Source organism: Aphelocoma coerulescens (genome assembly GCF_041296385.1).
Source record: "Aphelocoma coerulescens isolate FSJ_1873_10779 chromosome Z unlocalized genomic scaffold, UR_Acoe_1.0 ChrZ, whole genome shotgun sequence".
In the NCBI taxonomy this organism is placed as follows: domain Eukaryota; kingdom Metazoa; phylum Chordata; class Aves; order Passeriformes; family Corvidae; genus Aphelocoma; species Aphelocoma coerulescens.
The window spans coordinates 7,096,997-7,109,770 of NW_027184085.1; the positions used below are offsets into that span (position 1 = coordinate 7,096,997).

Consider the following 12,774-nt stretch of genomic DNA (forward strand, 5'->3'; position numbering starts at 1 on the left):
TGTTGCCTAATTTAATGATGGAGTTGTTAAATTTTCCTGATTGGGCTATGTCTTCCCCTGATTTAGTGACGCCCTTCTTGAGTGCAGTTGTTGCACACTTTGCTGATTGAGATGCATAATTTAATTTAATAAATGGAGAGAGTTTACTATCATTTTTGCATATTTTATTATTAGGGAAGATTCACAGTTTTGAGCGCTGGTTTATTCATTCCCCTTATTTATTTATTTTTGGCAAAACCAGCTGCACAGACAACACTTGTTCAGCTGCAAAGCTCCGCTGACCAAGCTCTACAATTCAGGAACTGAACTTTTGAATCTTTTCCTTATTAAGGTGCATATTCTAGCAGTAGAAATTCCAGATGCTTTTTGCTTCAGCAGCCAGGGCTTATATGCTAAGCTGTTGACAAATCTGTTGGGGATATCATTTGTTTTAAGATCACTAAAGTGCATTTTCTATAGTTTCAGCTATGGTTTTAGATTCTTTGATAAAGCAAATAAAGATGCAATCAGTTTCTTTGTAAATCTTCCTGTTTTGCATATAGTAAGTGGCACAAGCTTTCCATAACCAGCAGCTTCAATCTTTGGGGAAGCATTTATCCTACTATTTGAAAGAAAACCTAAGCATTTTGCTATCTTAGATTCTGAAGACACAGCAGGTTGGAAATACTGTAATTCCTGTTCAGTTTATTTTGCATAATATATTGGGGGAAAAACAAGCTTGAAACTGGACTGGCAAATGCAGAATGTAATAGCTATATAAACAGTGATAATAGATGGCTCAATCAGCAAAGAATGCAGCGTGATTATGTATAAAATTTCATCCACTAAAGTTCACAGCGTGATCAGGAAAGGAGGCAGCCAATCAACAGAGCATAGAGCTCTACTGGGAATGAATATGTTTTGAAAACTCAGCTACCCAGAATATTCAACGGGATCAGCAAAGTTCTAAAAGGGGGCATTTTAAGATAATAATGGATATGGCATTATTAGTCAGTAGAATGACAACTCCTTAGCATGCCTGTTTCCAGTAGCGTGTTCAAAAGAATTTAAGTATTATGTACCTGGGAATACAAGTTAATGTTGAGCACGTCAGTCATGGTGAGAGCTGTTGGCAGGACTGGTATAAAAATCTGCTACTATTACACGCTGAAGAATTCACTTCATTACATCCCTACTGTGTCTTAACTCTGTTCATATTTGCAAAGGCTGCCATCTTGACTAGCACCCCGAGAAACAAGTGAAGAACTAAAAAAGAGGCATATATGAGGTCTATTCTTTTCTCTGTGAAGAAATAACAAGTTTATCGTCCTTGAGGAAAGGGCACTCAGAAAAATTGCTAGCAGTTATCTGTATGTTACACAAGGTGCATCGGTCCCACTGCTCAAAGCCTTGTCTGGCTCACAAAGCACATTTGTCACAGCATGAAAATTTCCATCCAGCCTCTAGTGTACATATTTTGTTCAGAATATATTCCCATATGATCTGGAGATGAGCTGTTGGGACTACCTACATGGATGTCAGCTTGGATGTCTGCCCCAAAATCCTAAGAAACAGAGAGTCTGGAAATTCATTCCACATGGGCCAGTCACTGACCACTGCAATCATGGTTTTAACATACCATGAGATTGAAAATCTTATTCTTTTCTAGGTTTCTAAGACCCCTACCATTTCATCTTTCTCTTTTTAATGTAAAAAGTAGGTACTCTAAATAAGTTTCTGAGTACCCCAGGAAACTGCTAGTCAGTGCCATCAGGTCTTAATCTGGCAGAACAGCTTCACGCAGTCAAGCAGGGTGATGCAACTTCAGTAGATCTACAGAATCAACTGCTGCTGAGGGCCCAGCATCCACATTATATATCTTTTAGGGCTTTTTTTAGTTTATAGTAGCCTTAGAGTGGTCCCATAAACCCAAGATGCAGGAGAACATTAGATATTTGATTAAAGTTCATCACTGACATCAGTTTTTTCCATACAAGATCCTGTTCAGACACTCCAAATTCACTTTGTGCAAGATGTAATAATTGAGAAAGGTCCAGAAGGTCACTTCAGAAATACAGTCCTGATCTAAACTGAATTGTCAAGGTAGACAATACCCTGATCGATGTCAGGTCCTCAGGCTTTTCAGTCAGCTAGAGCATTTCTCTCCACAATTCTGCAAGTTTCCAAAATATAAATGTTCTGGGCTGACATATTCAAGGAGACCAGTACAAGCTCTGTTCCCCATAGCTGGGGAGCAATCTTGTTGAAAGAGGTCTGGAGGATCTGGTGGAAAACAAGCTAAATATGTGTCAGCAGTGTGCCACTGCAGCACAAAAAGGCAAATAAAATCCTTGGTTGCATCTGCAGGTCTGTTACTAAAAGAGACAGAGAGGTATCATCCCATTCCACTCTGACCATTTAAGGCTGCACCTGATCCAGCTTTGGTTCTTACAGCTCAAAAAAGTTGTGGACAGACAAGAGAGAGTCCAAAGGAGAGCCACAAAGATGATCAAAATGACTGGACAAGCTGCCCTGTGAGAAAAGAGTGAAAGAGTTAGGTCTTTTCAGCCTGGAAATGAGCAGGCTCAGGGGCAACTTCATCACTGTGTTACTGAACCTAAGGAATAGCTACAAAGAGGACACTTTTCATGAGGAGTCACATGGAGAAGACAAGCAGCAATGGGAACAAGTTCACCTTGGTATTGTTTCACCTTCACATAAGTTTTTCACAGTAAACCATTCAGAACAACCCCCTCGTCACTGAAGGCTTTCAAGCTGCAATAGGACAGAATGCTAAATAATCTTATCCAGGCTCCCTTTCACACTGAAGATGGAATTGGATCATCCCTGGAGGTCCCTTCCAACCTGGGCAGTTCTGTGCTTCCATGATTCTGTGATTCTATGTGCATGCATGTATACATATGTGAATATGGATATGACATACATTACCTTCCCTTAAAAAAGAAACATTAATATATATGGTATTTTACATGCCTTTCCACAGCCACCCTCACGTTACTGCCAAACTGATACTGAAAAGGGCTGACTCTCATGTAGGCAGCACCAAAGAAGCCAACACTTGCTGTAGTAAAAGACTGTTATGCATCACAAGATATGGAGCCTGAGGCGAGAATTACTGGCTAAAATTCCATGACAGGCGCTATGCAAGAGGTCAGAGCACATAATCATAATGTTCCCTTCCAGCCATAAAATCTATTAATCTAAGGATTTCATTCTACTGGGTATTGTGCACAATTTGCTACAACAAATACTGAATTCAATTCACCCAGGTCACACAGGAAAACAGTTGTTTTTAAGATTACACTTAGAAAGAATTTGCACGTGCTATCAACTAAGTTCATGTACTAAAGAAAGGACCACAGCAATGTTTTTTTCACCTTTTGCTTGGATCAGCACACCTTTTAAATCTCTGAGAAATTCTAGTGACTTCAAAGGCTTGATGTTTTAAAAAGAAGAGTCACTTGTTAAGCAAATAAATGTAAATTGAACCTCTCAGGTTGTTTTGTTTCCTTTTGTTTTGTTTCTGTTTGGCTTTTGTTGTTTTGTTTTTTATTTCTGCATTGATGAAAGGTCTGATAAAAGGTAAGACTCCTTTCATCCCAATATTTTTTTACAATACATTTGGTTACATTGAATTTAGTACTGAAAAAGAGTTTAATTTTAAAATTATCCCCATACAATATGAATAAAACATATGCTAATTGGATTAAGAACTGGCTAACTATAAGGTCTCAAAACACAGTACTTAATTTTGTATGATCCCAGGATTTAGGAGGGAGCTGTTTCTAATGTGGCTTAGTAATTGGTGCAGCATTATTCAATATTTTCATCAATAAGTAAATAAGAAATCACTACAGCTAAAATCTGCAGTTGGCACAGAGATTGACAGGCTGGTAAGTAAGGATGGGAACAGGAAAAACCATCTGGCTGTCTCATAAAATGGCAGCCATATAAATAGAAGATTCACTGTAGCATGATTATACCTGGAAAAAAAAGGTTAAAAATGTCTTTGCCTTCACTTTGCAAAACAGAAACACAGTATTAGTGAAACTGGACCTGTTGCACAGTCAACAACTCTATATTATCAACACTGTTTTCTGCACAAATTCAAAATGCAGCCACTTCAGGTGCTATGAAGAAAATTAACTTCACCCCAGCAAAAACAGCACAGAAATAAAGCTGATGACATACAGCAATGGGCAAAGAAGTCTTGAAAATAATCATAATAATGTTTCAAACACATTCTTAATGAAGGATTAAAATAAATCAATTTGCTTAATTTTCTGAAAAGAATGGAGTTGACTGGATTACAACACAGGTAGGACAAGGTAGGATATGTAGTTTAATCTTATGCAATATGACAGAACAAGCAAGAATGATTGGACACATTCAAACTGGCAGACAATCAAATTCTTAGGAAGGCACAACTTTTTAATAGCAGGGGTCACAAACTATTGGAAAAAATTACCCAATAAGTAATAGATTCCCTGTGTTTTGACGTCTTCAGAAGTAGCATGGATGCCTTTTGGGAAGGAATGTAATCAAATACTTTGAATTCAATGCTGAATAACTCTGTGACATTTAATAAATTGCGATATGGAACTATCCACAGTAAGAGTGAATGTGAGTGTCCCTTCTGGCTTTATCATCTCCGCATGTATTATTTTGTATTATAATGGATGTCCCACAGGATTGTTGGCTGGAATCCTACTCTCTTTTTTATGATAGAAGGACATGCTGCAGACTAACTTAAAAATAATAATAACAATAAAAGGAATTTAAGTCCTAGTATTTCTTTTATTTCCACTTTCTGCATCCCCATCCTTCACAGCCATAATGGGACACATCTAGGTGTGTGTTACCACAAGATAACTCTCATCTTGGGTCATTGAAGGCACTCCTCTTTGCCTTGTGTTTCACACTTCCCCAAAGGTATATGTTATCTCAGTATAACACATGCCTTGTCGTGTCTTATTTCTCATCTTCAGAAGAGACCTTGAAATTAAATAAATAAGTCACCAAACAGTATGGGAGGCATTGAAGGGTATTTTTCCCCCAGTGTTTCCTTCTGTTTGCGTGTGCATAGGGGTGTGTGTGTGTGTGTAGGCGTTTTGGATTTCTTCAGGGGAGAGGAAGGAAGAGAGAAATGTCTGGAAGAAAGAAAGAATTAAGAATTGAAAGAAGCACAGAGATTAAAAAAAAATAAGTGTTGAAACAGCCGTACAGCTTTGTTACATAGCAACAACATAGGTTTGTGATAATAGGTTCTGATGAAAGAGTCCCAAGAAAATTATTAATATGTTTGCACATGTACACAAAGTAACAAAAACATTCTAAGATAATAAAACATACATAAAGAAAGGAGGAAAAAAAGAACAAGTAGGCAAAGTCAGAACAACTGGCACCTGCGTAGAAAATCAGTGTATATAAAACCTGAAAACAGGAGAAAATAGAGATTTCACAATCAGCACAATTAGGAAATACAAGCAGAAAACACTAGTCCCACATACTCACAGAATGTGTTCTTTTCCCTTCTTTCCACATGCTGTGTTCCAGTTGTGATGATAAGACAGACTGGCCCATACAGGTGAGTGAGGAGTAACAGGGAGGTACTGCAGTGACACATGGAACTTTTACATGGCTGAAAAAATGAAGGCCAGAAGTACACCTGCAACTCATTTCACAGTCCTCACTTCTTAACCTCGTTGAAGATGCTTTCAGTCGTCCTGATAAGCAAAGAAAATGGCAGAAATTATTGCTATTTAGGAAGTAAATGTCTATCCAAATACCTAATTGCTTTTGAAAATACCAGCACTGCTTTCACAGTTGTTTTTTTGCTTGTTTTTTTTTCATCCTTGACTTAGCCACTAAAAGACTCAAGTCAGTAAATCAGGCTCTCCATACCACAAGTCTCATCAGCACCCACCAAAACGGCGTGATGAGGAGAGCCTTGGGCTGCTGAGGGTTGTGTCAGCTCCAGAGTTGGGACTAATCTGGCTGTATGAACATATGTCTGCATTCAAACTGCAAAACTGAGCAGTAGAACATGTGGATTGGGATTCAAAACCACACTGAACGAGCTACCTTGTTCCTGGATTCAGTTGTGCATCTGCACAAATTCCCAGGATGCACAACGTACAGAAATCCATCTGGGGGAGCATACTGGTTTTGCTCTGAATGAACAGTAGCACCAGCTACTAGACTCTTGGGAATTAGAAAAACTGAGTTGTCATAGAGAGGTGGAAGCTGCCATTTGTGTCCTATCAAGAAGGGCAATCAAGTTTGAAAGACCAGGGAGTTGGACCTCTAAGTGCACAGTACTATTCTAGTCCTCAGACTGGCAAACACAAAACCATCCCCATGTTTATGAAGTAGCCTGCCTTGGGTTGGAAGGGTGCTTAAAATCCAGTTAGTACCTCATCTGGACTTGGAGTACCAATTTGGAGCAAAGCCTTTTGTTTTGTTTAATGTTGGTGAAATGCCTAGAGCAAGGCAGTCCTGCCCCATTCCTTGACCACTGGTGATAACTTACATACATCTCTTTAAACCAGTCTACTCAGAAACTATGTCTTCTCTTTTGCAGAGCAAACAGGTGACCATGATGAAGAAAGAAGGGCTAGTCTTTTGCTTGAAAGACCAACTTCCATTGCAGTGAAGAAACTCTCTCTCCCCTGCTTCATTGGAGAGCAAATGACACACAGGTGCCAGGGTCCTGAGTCATCCTTACTGTCCCTAACCAGCCTCCCTGGATGCCATAAAGAAAGTGATCCAGGTCACTTCTAAAAGGTCAGTTCATGATAAAAGCCATGAACAACCAGTTGCCTCATGAGTTTCCAACCCTACTGCTTACATCACTCGGCGTGACCTGCTACACTGATTTCATTCAAGATTTAGGTCAGCAGAGGTACTGTTTTCCCTCAGAAGACTCACCACATCCTCACCTTTTCTTCAGCCTCCTGTGGCGTATCCTCCCCAGACTCTGCTAAAACAAACATTGGTGTGGCCACACTGGGAATTGAGTCAAGGTGATTTTTTGGTCTAGGGTACGCAAAAAAAAAATACATATATTTCATCTAACAGATCTGTCTGTGCATAGAGATATAAGAATGTTTTTTTTCTTCAGTGCTGAAGAGGGGGAGACAAGGAAGTGTGTCTGCTTTTTTTCCACATCAATATTGTCCTGACAGAAGGATAAATTATACACGAATCTGCAGCTTAAGTCAGCCCTGGTGTCCACATACAGCAAACAGCAGCATCATGTGTGACCAAACACAGAACCATGTTCTTACAGGCCAGCTGTGCATCTGTCAGAGCTGTGGTCAACAAAAATGTTGCTGAAGGCATGGGGGAAAACATAATCATATTTGTCAGCTACGTCCCCAGAAAAACAGGACAGCAAATGGCTGCACTGGATGCACTATTTGGAAGTAGAAAGCAGTAATGGATAATGAGAGACAATGCAAAGCATACTAGAGGTAAGAAGGTGCCTTTCCACACACCTCTGCTGGCTTTTGACTGTGAACAAGCACGTCCCCTGCGCATTACCTGCTCTTTTCCAACTAGCACATAGCTGCACAGATCAGCTCACAGATGTGTTCATTTTCTGGATCTTGGCTGCAAGTACAGCACTTCTGGGTACGAATCATCTGGTTCCTGCAGATGAGGAGTTCATATGCCAGGGCTGTAGAGGAAAATACCACCCATTTCAGGTTCTTCACAAATTGCCGTAAGAGCAAGAACTAGAGGTGCAGAATAAAAAAAAATAGATTTTGCAGTCTGGGAGATTTCCTAGCATTGGTGGGAAAGCACTCGCTTCAGGCCATTGTAGACCAATAAACAGTTCATTTTTTCATTGTTCTAATTAATTTAATTAAGTTAACTTCCAAGGTGTGTTAAGAAGCAATGCCTTGGGTGATTAACTGTTCCCATATCAAGGTGTTTTCACAAACACATTTACCTTGATTAGTGTACACATTATTATGTAATTAAATACCTCACACAGAGGAATTTATTAGTGCCTCCTTGTCTCCTAACAAATAAAGCAGCCCTTGAAATTCTCTCTGAAAAGCGCTCTCCTAAGCTAGGTGAGAAGGACAAGCAAAAATGTGTGGAGAGAAAGATAATCATGGATTCATCATGCAAGGAGGTCCCTCATTGTCTCAGCAAGGCTCTGCATCTCTGTTTTTGCAAGGACTGTGAATGTCTGCCTGGGTTTCCTGGAGACTTTCTGGCTAATTAACCCACTTTTTACAAATCTAATGTGAGTTTCTTTGGCCAGCAGAATCATCAGTGCCCCAGTTCTCTGGAACAAATTTTTTATTCAAACCTTAATTTAACTAAATGGAAAACCTCAGCATAAAGCATTTACTTAAGAGCATTTCAAATCTGAAAAAAAAAATATTACAAAGGAAACTTAAACAGTGCTTAAGAGCTCTTCCTACGGAGCTTAGTCAAATGAGTGAAGTGGGCCAGTTTCACTGAGAGTTTGCTTCTTCTTTCTATCATTTGTAGCCTACAATCATTTCAGCCACAGTTCTAGACTTAAAAATGTGCTTAAATATTTTGTTGAACTGAGGCCAAGGTTACTCCCATTGGCTTCAACAGAGATTAGTGCATGAGCTGGGATTAGTCTTTGCCCTATCTGCAGGCTGTACCTGCTATTTTATTAGGCGTGACCACAGTATTTCAGCATTCTCTTCTGGGTTTGTCAGTAGATCATAAATTGCACTCACCATCTGATGAAGCAATAAGATTTGCTTTATGCCTCATTGGTCACTTTCCCAAGCATTAAAGCTTAGAATGAACAAAACTCAGATGGTTCGAAGGTTTGGTTAAGAGATTTGCCCAAACTTTACAAAAACGTATTTTAGAACTCTTGTGTCTGTAAAATAAATTAGTTTTTCATTAAATTCTGGTATTACTAATTATTTATTCCAGATAAGTAAAGCAGTTGGATGAAAAATTCTTCTAGCCAAGTTAAATATGATCATCAAGTTCCCTGTAGATCAGGAATTTAGTGCTGGAGTAACAAGGTGCAAATTCACTATCATTACCCCAGTTTATCTGTGAGAAGGGAATTTCAGACCTATATCCACAGTCCACATAATTTTCCCAAGCTATGAAAGTCCCTCTTGAGCTAAATTTTGAATGTTAAGTTGCTGCCATTATACTCTTCATATGAATTTCATCTAGAGTGAATACAATCTCTAGTTTTCTATCCTTCCCCCCTAAAAAAAAAAAAATTCTAGCTCCTCTTCAGTGTATCTTACTCTGAGAAATGACAACAAAGTCTGGGCTCTTCCAAGTGCTTAAATGCCCAAATTGAGTCTTACTGATTTGAGTCATTACCCATAATTCCTTTAAATAATAAATAAAAAATATCAAAAAATAAATTTAAAATATTTAAATATTTTCTATTTTGTGGAAAATAAAAAAATGCAGGAAATAAGGAACAGGATTAGACAGCTGGCCAACTATCCAGTTAGGAGAGGAAAGAACGTTCTGGATGACTGCCTTTTTAGGGAAGGTTTACCTCGCTTAGTGCTTGCAGCAGTGTTGGAAATTTCAAGACCTCTGATCCCCTGAGCATCCCCTTACACAACCCACTTATAAAGCCATGAGTTTGCCAGCCTTGGTTACACAATACCTCAAATATGGGCACTGTCATTTCATGACCTAATGCCAGCTGTGCCTGACAGAAGTCATCCATCCATCCATCCATCCATCCATCCATCCATCCATCCATCCATCCATCCATCCATCCATCCATCCATCCATCCATCCATCCTCTACATCCCTTTCCTGACCTCGTTCCAGGTTTAGCACATTGGTGGTCACAGAGTGAATCTCATCAGTTTGCTTCTCTGACCAAAAATCAAACATTTAGGGTTTTTCTTTTTTTTTCCCCCCACATCATTTTCAGCCAGGACATTGCACTGCATCATCTCACTCCATGGTTGCATGATTTCTGGAACTCACGTAAGGTAATAGCAGGAGATCACAGTCAGGAGCTGGGGATGGTTGAGATCACCCTTTTAGCCTGTAGCACAATGTTAGATCAGGTCAGGCCAAGTGGAAAGAGAAATGTAACCTCCTGAATCTCTGTGCATCGGTGACTGGGACTGACTTTTGTGTTTATTCTCCTACTCCCCTCAGCATGGCAGGAACACTGTAAAAAGTTGTGCATTTTCTGGAAAAGCGCTCTCTCCAGCAGATTTTTAGTACAAGCTCTGCTTCTAATAAGTAAAATTTGATGCAGATTTCTAAGCTCCAAATACCAGCTTTCAAGACTTCAAGTCCCAAATTACAATAAGAACCTATACAGAAGAGAACACTATAAGTGCACTGCACTCTTTCACATATAATTAGCTAATTGCATATACTGGTGCTTGGAAGCTGCCTTTTTTCTAGTCCCTGTCTAGGACTAAGAATAATATAAAGGAAAATAAAGGAAGAAATAAACAAATAAACCCACTTTTTTTCCCTTGTCCTATGAGTACAGCAACTATGCTCCTGAGCAGTGCTCCAAATTCTTGGAATTCAGTGTGCTTACTTATTTTGATATTTTTCAGGACACTGTGCCCTAGGGAAAGAAAAAAAAAGTCAAATCTTAATGCTAGTGCATAAGGTTTAAGCATTTAGGGCCCAGCTTTCATTCTATGGTAAGTATAGGTCCTGGCTCACAATGGTGTTGTAGTCCAGACCAATGCCTCTGAGTTGCCATTGGAATACAAATAATAAGGCTTACTGATTAACCTACCTGCTGACAGGCATGAAAAGCCTGACTGAGTTAAAAGCACTCAAAAGCTTTTAACAGCCCTCCTTGTGTGTCTACCATTCCCCTTCCTCAAATCACATGCACAAAAGGCAATAGAGGAACCTACAGGATCTTGTTTTCCATTCAGTTCTTAAAGTACCACCAGGAAAAAAACAAGTATTAAGGTCCTCTAATATACAGCCATCACCACCCTTTTTAGAGAGGATGAATTAGGTGACATTTTCTGGGAATCTGGAAAATACTTCTGAATGCCAAGTGAATCAATGTTGAAATAAGAACAAATACAATCCCTACAAATGGGACAAGAGCTATCAGGTCTGTGGCAGTGAGAGAGAATTATGTTTGCCTGGGGCCAGCTCCTCAGGGAGTGAAGATTGATTCTTTATGATTGATGACTCGGCACTTGAATGCCAAGTCATCAATTCCCTGTGTTCATGGCATTGACTGCATCAAGATAACTTTTCCCTCGTGCCTAAGCATGGATATGGTCCTTGCCTGGAGTGCAGCCTCAGAGGGCTTAGGTACAGAACCTGAGTCACTTGCTTTAAATAAGAGATAGACAAAAACTCCAGTTGCCTGGCTGCAAGAAATAGACAACACTGAGAAATGAAGTGGGGATTGTGCATGGAAGACTTGGCCACCCCTTTATTTTAGCAGGTCCAGATTATATACCCTAAATTGAATGGGTTTGCATTATTCAATTATGTACTCTGAAATGCAAAATAAATATTTTTTGTTTTGTTGGCTGTTGATTCAAGCCTTTGTCTGGGAGAACTCAACACTCATTCCACTGCAACATTGTAAGCTGTGCACCTCATAACATAGAGGAAAGTGGCAACCAGAAATACGTACCTTTATCTGTACGAGGGAGTGCTGGAAAATGCACCTATCCTATGGGTCTTGACAGCTATTGACAAATATGCACAAAACAGCTACCCACTGATAGAGGAGGAACGGTGATTTCACTGTCAAAAAAACATCTTAAAAAGAAACACCATGAAAAAACACAGTTCATGTTTGGAAGAAAGTCCATTCCTTGTCTCATTTGTTCTGTCCCTAAAGTCCAAGCAAATAAACCAAGTTTCCTAAGTAAAATTTAGGATACTCTTTCAATTGCCACAGTGCTTTAAAGGACAGCTCCAGCTGCCTTATATTAACCACTAAGAATTTCCCCATCAGGGGAGGATCCACAGCTGATACAAAGGCCCCCCAGGCTGGGGGCCATGTCCATGGTGTAGAAAGCAGGAGGAAGTCGAGCAGGACTGCGATGTCTCTCAGCTGAATTCAGGCCGACAGAAATGTTCAATCAGTGTATGTTAGAGAAACTGTGTGGCTGCTCCTTTACAGCCTTCAGAATGTTTAAGCCTCAAGAAGCCACTAGCAGAGGAGGGAAGGAATTCTGCTGTAAAGTCACCCTTCTGTCTCACTCCAAGAGGAACCATCCCACTTTTTTCTTTATTTTTTCCTCCTTTTGTCTTTTAGTTGGCTACCTTTAATCCTGCAAAAACATAATGCTGTTTTCACTACGTGTATGGAAAAGGTTTGGGGTTTTTTTCATTCATTTGTTTGCTTGGTCTGGTTTTCTTGGTTTGGTTGATTTTTTTTTAATAACTCTGTTTGCAGAACTCAGACTTTGAAAACATTCTTTCCAAGTTCAGATTGAGTTTCAAAAATAATAAGATGAAAAAATAGGAAAACATCCTTAGTCAGAACTTTCTTCCATCCCTTTTCACTTTTAACTTCTAGGAAGACTGATGTGTGATGTCTTTAAAGAAAGTGTTAAAAATTTTGCAAGCAGTAATTAGAAACTTCAAAGCTTCACAAATCTTCCTAGTAAGGTTTTTACTTTGCTCCAAAACAAAGCAAAATTTAAGCAGAAAAACGAATTCTCACTTCCACTTCCCACAACCAAATGCCCAGTGTCTCAAGCCAGTCAAAAAAGCAGAGAAGCAGTAACAATAATAAAGAAATATAGTGCAGATTCCACCTCTAGCCAT

At 39.4% G+C, this 12,774-nt stretch overlaps 1 long non-coding RNA gene across 3 annotated transcripts; it reads right to left on the reverse strand.

Moving 5' to 3' along the window:
- Positions 1-688: 688 nt before the first annotated feature.
- On the reverse strand, positions 689-11,883 carry LOC138103348 (uncharacterized). Of its 3 annotated transcripts, XR_011147705.1 has the most exons (5): positions 11,630-11,883; positions 7,546-7,681; positions 6,942-7,038; positions 5,515-5,726; positions 689-2,511 (listed from the first exon to the last, which is right to left on the reverse strand). It is a non-coding gene; the product is annotated as an uncharacterized lncRNA (long non-coding RNA). The 3 variants fall into 3 exon arrangements; XR_011147704.1 differs by lacking the exon at positions 689-2,511 and having other exon boundaries at positions 4,335-5,726; XR_011147706.1 differs by lacking the exons at positions 689-2,511; positions 6,942-7,038 and having other exon boundaries at positions 4,335-5,726.
- Positions 11,884-12,774: the final 891 nt, after the last annotated feature.